Source organism: Apodemus sylvaticus, chromosome 14 (assembly GCF_947179515.1).
Source record: "Apodemus sylvaticus chromosome 14, mApoSyl1.1, whole genome shotgun sequence".
NCBI lineage: Eukaryota > Metazoa > Chordata > Mammalia > Rodentia > Muridae > Apodemus > Apodemus sylvaticus.
Genome location: NC_067485.1, coordinates 90,202,125 through 90,210,815, shown reverse-complemented (window position 1 = coordinate 90,210,815; position 8,691 = coordinate 90,202,125).

Sequence of the window (8,691 nt, the reverse complement as noted above, 5' to 3'; positions counted from 1 at the left end):
TCAGGAGTCCCACAGAATCACCAGGCTAACAGCCACAACACACACAGAGGACTTGGGCCAGACCCCTGCAGACTCTGTGCTTGCTCTCCACTCAGAGCCCACATGAGCCCACTCAGTTGACTCAGTGGGCCATGTTCTCCTAGTGTCCTCCATCCCCCCTTGATTCCTGCCATCTTTCCTCCTCTTCTGCAGGGTTCCCCAAGCTCTGAGGGGAGGGACCAGATGGAGACCTCCAGTTTAGATTCTCTCTCTGCAGAATGTCTGACTGGGTTTCTGCACCCAGTCTCATGTGCTGCTGGAAGAAGCCTCTTTGATCACTACTGGACGAGGCACAGATCTATGAGTATAGCAGAATATTTTTTTTCTAGTTTATCACTGTGAAAAAATACTTGAGGAAAATAACTTAATGGAAGAAAGGTTGATTTGGATCATGTTTTCAGATGTCTCAGTTTCTATTTACCTCACTCTACTGCTTTCTCAGGCCTCTGACAAGGCAAAAATATGAGTGGAAAACAACCTCATGATGAGCAGAGATGTGTTTGTATGTGTGTGTGTGTGTCTAATGGGGATGGGGTATAGATGATTAGGGTTAAGATACAAACTTTTATGGATCTATCTCCAGTGGCCCAGTTTCTCCAACTAGTCCCTACCTCCTAATAGCTCATTAGTTCTAAACTTATCAATAAAACTAGCATCCTCACGATCCAAGCCTCTCTCAAACGGTGCTCCCGACAGGGGACTAGCCATTCATCTTAGCCTTGTGGGGAGACACTCTGTTCTACTTTGATTTTCTGTTGCTGGGATGAAATATTATGACTTAAAGCATCTTGGTGATGAAAGGATTTATTTGGCTTACACTTCCAGGTCACAATTCATTATGGAGGGAAGTCAGGGTAGGAACCTTGAAATAATACTGTGTGCTGGTTCACACTCTGGTTTGCTCTTAGGCTCAGGCCAAGCTAGCTGTCTTATGACTCCTGCCAAGTGAACAGTGCTGACCACAGCTTCTACACCAGTTAGCAATCAAGCTGGGTGATGGTGGCACACATGTTTAATCCCAGCACTTGGGAGGCAGAGGCAGGTGGCGCTCTGTGACTTGAGGTCAGCCTGCTCTACAGAGTGAGCTCCAGGACAGCCAGGGCTACACAGAGAAACCCTGTCTCAAAAAACCTTAGCAACCAAGGTAATGCCCCCATAGACATACTACTGGAAAGTCTGATCTAGGAAAATTTTCAGTTGATGTTCCCTCTTCCCAGGTGACTCTAGGTTGTGTCAAGTTGACAATAAAAACTAGGACAGGCTCATGTGCAAACCATAACAATCTTCATTGCTAAGTCTGAGGTTTATTTTAACAGGAGGAGGAGACTTTGCAGTTTGCCCCTGTTCCTTTCTAGAACTAACATGGAGTCAGCAGAATGAAGCAGAAGGGAGGAATAGGAAATGTAGATTAGAAGATTTGAGTTGTAGCTCATAGGAACTATTGCAAGAGAGAGAGAGCTTCACCTAGTCACCCTCCTTTCTGTCCACTGACAGTAGGGATAAGACTTTCTCAAAGCCCATTGGAGTCTGTGTTGACACTTAGGAATACATCTGGAACATTCTTGTAAGGGGTGTATGCATTCGTGTTTATGCGTTTGTAAGTGTGTGTGTGTAACAGTAGTGATATCCCAAAGTATTTTCCAAATTCTAAGATTTTTGTTTCATATGAGAGGAAGAATTTTCTTCAGAGGCCGCAGAGGCCACAAGTGGATGGTGCAGAGACACATGTGTACGTCTGTGTCCTTACGCCTACACCTGTGTCTGCTTCAGTGCTAGAGAGGGAGCGATGTTCAAGGGAGTGAGAAGACACGAAAGCAGAGAGTGACAAAAGAGGAAGGGTTTGCAGAGAATGGAGCTTGGCTGACGCCTTGAGACACACTACTCTCACAATCCTCCTCATCAGGAAGCTCACCCCATGCATGTACCTGCACAGAGGCCAGTGATCATCTCTGGATAATGGCCATGGATATTGCTTCCACTGATGAAATGAAATGGGAATGAATGGTTGATGTACAGTTCCCATTGATTCCATTAAATAAACATTATAGGAGTCCATCGTTTGTGTCTCAACAGATGAGATAGAAATGAAAAATGGTGTCACTCATGCTAAATTTCTACATCAGCAAACTAAGCTGTTTATCTAACCTTCCCAGAAGTCAGGAGAAATGAGAAAGAGCAGTCAAATTACCCATGGACTGGTTTCAGTTGTTATGGTGATGAAACCTCATTTTTTCTAATCCTTATCCAAAAAGAAATGACCAGCAGAGCAACCATCCCAATACTGTTCTGTTTCTGTCCCCGATTTACAAGAGTAGCAACTTTGAAATGACCGAGACACTGTGTTCTGTAGTCCTTATTTCTCCAGTCTTTGTCTGCCTCCTTACAATCCTTACACTATGATTTGGAACATTGTGTTGTCCACTTCTAGAGGTGGAAAAAATAAGGCCAGTTAAGATCTTGAAAGGGAATTGTAATTTACCCTTTGCCACTCCTTATAGCAAAAGATCTGTTAAGAGGAGGGTTGTGATGGCTGTACTTGGTGATCGACTTGACTATATCTGAACTAAAACCCAAATGGCTGGGCACAACTGTGAAAGATTTTTGCTTAATCATTTGAAGTGGGGAGTCCCAATTATAATCCAGATCTACATTCTCCCTCTCCTTCTCCCTCTCCCTCTTTTTCTTTTTGGATTTTTTTGACCAGGGTTTCTCTGTGTAGCCCTGCCCATCCTCGAACTTACTCTGTAGACCAGGCTGATTGCAAACTCAGATATTTGTCTGGTATTGCTTTCCATGTGCTGAGATTAAGTGTGAGCACCACTACTGCCTGGCACTATAATCCAGACCTTTGAGGTGGGAATATCCACCTTTAATCCTGTGCACACCTGCTGGCTGCCCCGCTAAAGCTAGGCTAGCTTTTTTCTTTTTTTTTTTTCCTTAACTTTTTTTTTATTCGATATAATTTATTTACATTTCAAATGATTTCCCCTTTTCTAGCCCCCCCACTCCTCGAAAGTCCCGTAAGCCCCCTTCTCTTCCCCTGTCCTCCCACCCACCCCTTCCCACTTCCCCGTTCTGGTTTTGCTGAATACTGCTTCATTGAGTCTTTCCAGAACCAGGGGCCACTCCTCCTTTCTTCTTGTACCTCATTTGATGTGTGGATTATGTTTTGGGTATTTCAGTTTTCTAGGTTAATATACACTTATTAGTGAGTGCATACCATGATTCACCTTTTGAGTCTGGGTTACCTCACTTAGTATAATGTTCTCTAGCTTCTTTGTCTGCTTCCTCCTGCAGGTTGTCCTCTGACCTCCACCATGTGCTGTGGCTTCTATAAGTACACACACAAACAATTTTTAAAAATACATTTAAAGAGAATTGAGAAAATGCCTTTATGCATTTGTCTGTGATTTTTTTGAGATAATGGTTCATTTTATTTTTAATTCATTTTTTAACAATAGCATACAGAATTCTAGGTTTCATTATGGCATAATTTGCTTTTGTTGAGCCTCCTACCACTGCTTTCTTCCATATCTAATTCCCCATCTCTGTACCTCTGAGTCTGCACACTAACCTCTTCTCTGTTTTCATGGTACATGTGCTCCACGACCTCTACCTCACTTCTTCAGCCCCTTTTCTTTCTAGTTTTATGACCTATGCCTACATGTACTAGGTGCACTACATGTATAGCTGGTGCCTTAGGAAGTCAGAAAAGGCATTGGGGCACCTGGAAGTAGAGTTCTGGATGGTTGTAAATCACCATTGAGTGACCGCTGGGAATGGAACCTGGGTCTGTGCAAGAGCAACAAATGCTTTTTTTTTTTTTTTAATATTTTTTATTCAACATATTTTTTATTTACATTTCAAATGATTTCCCCTTTTCTGGCTTCCCATTCCCGAAAGTCCCATAAGCTCTCTTCCTTCCCCCTGTTCTCCCATCCACCCCTTCCCACTTCCCTGTTCTGGTTTTACCCTATACTGCTACACTGAGTCTTTCCAGAACCAGGCCACACCTCCGTTCTTCTTGTACCTCATTTGATGTGTGGATTATGTTTTGGGTATTCCAATTTTCTAAGCTAATATCCACTTATTAGTGAGTGCATACCATGATTAATCTTTTGAGACTGGATTACCTCACTTAGTATGATGTTCTCCAGCTCCATCCATTTGTCTAAGAATTTCATGAATTCATTGTCAAAAGGAAAAATCTGCAGCCAACAAATTGGGAAAAGATCTTCACCAACCCTACATCAGATAGAGGGCTTATATCCAATATATACAAAGAACTCAAGAAGTTATACCCCAGAAAGCCAAATAACCCTATTAAAAATGGGGTACAGAGCTAAACAAAGAATTTTCACCTGAAGAACTTTGGATGGCTGAGAAGCATCTTAAAAAATGCTCAACTTCATTAGTCATTAGGGAAATGCAAATCAAAACAACCCTGAGATTTCACCTTACACCAGTCAGAATGGCTAAGATTAAAAACTCAGGAGACAGCAGGTGTTGGCGATGATGTGGAGAAAGAGGAACACTCCTCCACTGCTGGTGGGTTGCAAATTGGTACAACCACTCTGGAAATCAGTCTGGAGGTTCCTCAGAAAACTGGGCACGTCACTTCTGGAGGACCCTGCTATACCACTCCTGGGCATATACCCAGAGGATTCCCCAGCAGCTAATAAGGATACGTGCGCCACTATGTTCATAACAAATGCTTTTAACAGCTAAGCCATCTCTCCAGCTTTAGATTTATTTTTATTCTTGACTACATGTATGTGTACAATGTGTGTGCCTGCTGCACTCAGGAGCTGGGAGAAGGTAACATATCTCCTAAAACTGGAGTTGCAGATAGGTGCAAACTGACTTGAAGGTGCTGGGTCTTAAAGCAGGATTCTTTGGAAGGGCAGCCAGTGTTTGTAACCATTGAGCCATCTCTCCAGTCACAACCACTTTTGATATCTTCATAACGACTTTTTTTTCCCAAATAATTTTGAAATATTTTACTTTGTGGTGTGGTCAGTATTTAGTTCTTGAATTTAACGACAGCAAACCATTCGCTATCTTTGGTTTCTTACTCCCCACTGCACTAATCTCTGGGGACACATTCTCTGAGGTGGATTCCAGGCTCAATGTTAGAAATGCACCAATAGCTTCTTCATATGTATTTATAACATTGTTTCATGGGAAAATGAATTCTGAGTCTTTCAAACATACTTCTACACAGATAAAAATCATCTCACACTGCTGCTCTAAAATTTTGCCAGTGATTATTTGGTATTTATGTTTGTGTTGTGTAAATTTGTATTTCTGAGTGCAGTCATACTAAATTTCTCAGTGTTCTTAGGAATCTGTGTTCTCAGCTTTGGAGAGCTATGCTATTTTATCCAGAGTGCAGGATCTCTGCTCCCCTTCTGTTCCCAGGACATTCTCAACCTGCAGAGAGTGTTAACAAAGGCATCTAGCTGCATTCTGTTGCTTGGGTGGAGCCTGGGAGGGAGGCAGTGTCTGCACTAATGTCTTTCTCTAGAACACTCCTGTAGGCGGAAGGAGTAGGAAGCGTTGTCAAGGCTGAGAAGCAGGACCCAGCTGCTTCAGAGAGCGCTCTAAGGAGTTGGGAGGTCTCTTGTGGGCTGCTGTCTGTCCTCTCAGGGGAAGCCACTAGTTAAATATATTGCTAATGGAGTTCTCTGGAGGAGCAGAGACTGGGTTTTCTCACTAGGGCTAGCTGCAAACTGTCAGGTACTTTCAAAGTCAGCCAAGCTGCCAGCATGTGGGTTTAGAGACTGAAAGGAGAGAGGAGCCAGTGGTCCCAGATTGCTCCTCCCTCCTTCCTGTTTTCCTTCCCTCCATCTCCCAGACCTACCCCCAATTGGAAAAACAAAACAAAACAAAAAAATCCCTCTTTCCTAAAGTGTTTAAAAACAATTTTTTTCAGATGATGGATTTTATGTAGACTAGGCTGGCCTTGAAGTCACTATGTACCCAAGGATGATCTTGGAATCCTAGTCCTACTTCCTGGGCGCTGAGATTATAGGTGTGTGCCACCTTACCCAGTTTATGTTGGGGATCAAACCCAGAGCTTCCTGTGTACTAGGTAAGCACTCTGACAACTCAGCATTATCTTTCCCCCTAAAGCTATTTTCTTCTTCCTTTAAAGAATCAGAGCATTCCCTTTAAAAGGAGATGCATGCGCATGCGCACACTTGAGCTAGCCCTTGAGTTAGCCCTTGTGCTTGTGCCTGCTGGAGTACACACACACACACACACACACACACACACACACACACACATACACATACACATACACACATACACACACACACACACACACACACACATGCTTTGCAGACACTCATACAGACTAGAGGACAGCAGCGTGTCAGAGATTCTGGGGAGAAGGAGCCATTCTGCACTGCAGTGGGGGGTGTAAATGACTGCAGCTGGTAAGAAAACCAGAATGGAGTTTCCTCAGAAAACTAAAATTAGAATGACCATTTGATCCAGCTACACCGCTCCTGGGAATATACTCAAAAGACTCTTAAGTCAGCAAAGCACAGGGATTCTTGCAAATTCATGTTTATTTTGGCTCTGTTCACAACAGCCAAGCTAGGGGCCCATCAGCAAGTGAACAGACAAAGAAATGTAGTGTGTGTATATATATATATATGTGTGTGTGTGTGTGTGTGTGTGTGTGTGTGTACATATATACATACATACACACACAGTAGAGTCAACAAGGGAAACAAAATATTATTTGCTGGAAAATGGATACAACTGGAGATCATGTTAAGTCAAATAAGCTAGATTCAGAAAGGCAAATAATTTTTCTCCTGTAGATCCTGAATGATATATATGCACACACACAGACACACACAGACACACACAGTTGAAGTTGAAGGTAGACTATTTAGGAAAAGGAAGGGAATAAAGAGGAAGGGGAGGGGGATAGGAGAAGGTAATGGGAATAAGTATGATCAATGAACATGATATTGAACACAAATGTCACTATTGAACCCATTTTTTTAAATATACCAAATATACACTAATAAAGAAAATGGGTAGGGAGGTGTCTCAGTAGTACAGTGCCTGTCTAGCTTATTAAAGATGCCAGGTTCTATCCCCAGTATCACCTTAGTGGTGTAGACATGTAATCTTAACACTTGTAATTGGTAAGCAGGAGGGTCAGGATTTCAAAGTCAGCCTGGGTTACAAGAGGCTCTGTCTCAAAAGTACTCCTGCCCTGCCTCCCCATCTCCCCATTAAAACACCACACACAGACACACACATACACACACACACACACATTGTATCAGTCAGGTGCCCCTGGCTCTAATGAGAGTGATGACTGAGAACTTGGCTGGGCAGAGGCCCCAGTGAATAACCATGCTCAAAGAATGAAGAAGAGACCTGGGTACCAAGTCAGGTGTTCAGACTGTCCTTTTAGGTCCACTGAGGCGCACTAAGGAGAAGCAAACACGTTCCTCCTCTCTAGAGTAGACTGGATGTGGGTTATTGCTGAAGTTTGAATAAGAGATGCCAGCCAGGACTGTATCCCCACAGTATTTAGGAAAAAAACAATAATAGAGGGATTACCATACCAGATTTCAAGCTGTGTTATAAAGCTATCATAATAAAAACAGCATGGTACTGGTACAGAAATGCAAACCAATGGAACAAAATAGAAGACCCAGATGTGAGGGTGTGTAACTACGCGCATCCAATATTTGGCGAGGATGTAAAAAATACACACTGGAGAAAAGAATCTTTGACAAGTGGTGCTGGGAAAGCCGGGATTCTATGTGCAGAAGAATGAAATTAGACAAGATCTACGTGCAGAAGAATGAAATTAGACACGTTTTCTATTATGCTGCACAAAAGTTACCTTCAAATGGACTAAAGACCACAAAGCGAAACTTGAAACACTGAAATTGCCAGAAGAAAACACAGGCAGCAATACTCTACAAAATCTAGCTACAGGACAGAAGGTTTTGAAGTAGGACTCCATTAACTGAGGAGTTAAAGCTAACTTTGATACAAGAATCTCAAAAACAAACAAGCAAAACAAACTAAAGCTAAATGTTATTATGCAACAAAGGAAACAAATGAAGAGGAAGCCCAGAGAGTGTGGCAGAATCTTTGCCATCTATACATCTGATAGAGGATCAATAGCCAGAATATACAACGAATTCAAAACAAAACAAAAGCCAAGAAAACAAAAGCCTAAGTTAAAGAATGGTCTAAAGAACTCTAAACAGAGTTCGCAAAAGAAGATATGAAAACAGTTAAGAAAAACGGGCAGTGGTGGCACACTCCTTTAATCCCAGCACTTGGGAGGCAGAAGCAGGCAGATTTCTGAGTCTGAGGCCAGCCTGGTCTACAGAGTGAGATCCAGGACAGCCAGGGCTACACAGAGAAACCCTGTCTCAACAAACAAACAAACAAATGAACAAAAACCCAAACAAACAAACAAAATCCAGCTAAGAAATACCTCCAGAAGTCTTCAGCATCCTTAGCTACTAGGGAAATGGTGATTAAAAGTATTTTGAAATTTCATCTTACCCCATTCTAAATATCTAAGTTAAGGAGAAAAAAAAAAAAAAAAAAAAAGCAAATGCCAGCACGGACGTGGGGAGACGGAAACCCCCATTCATG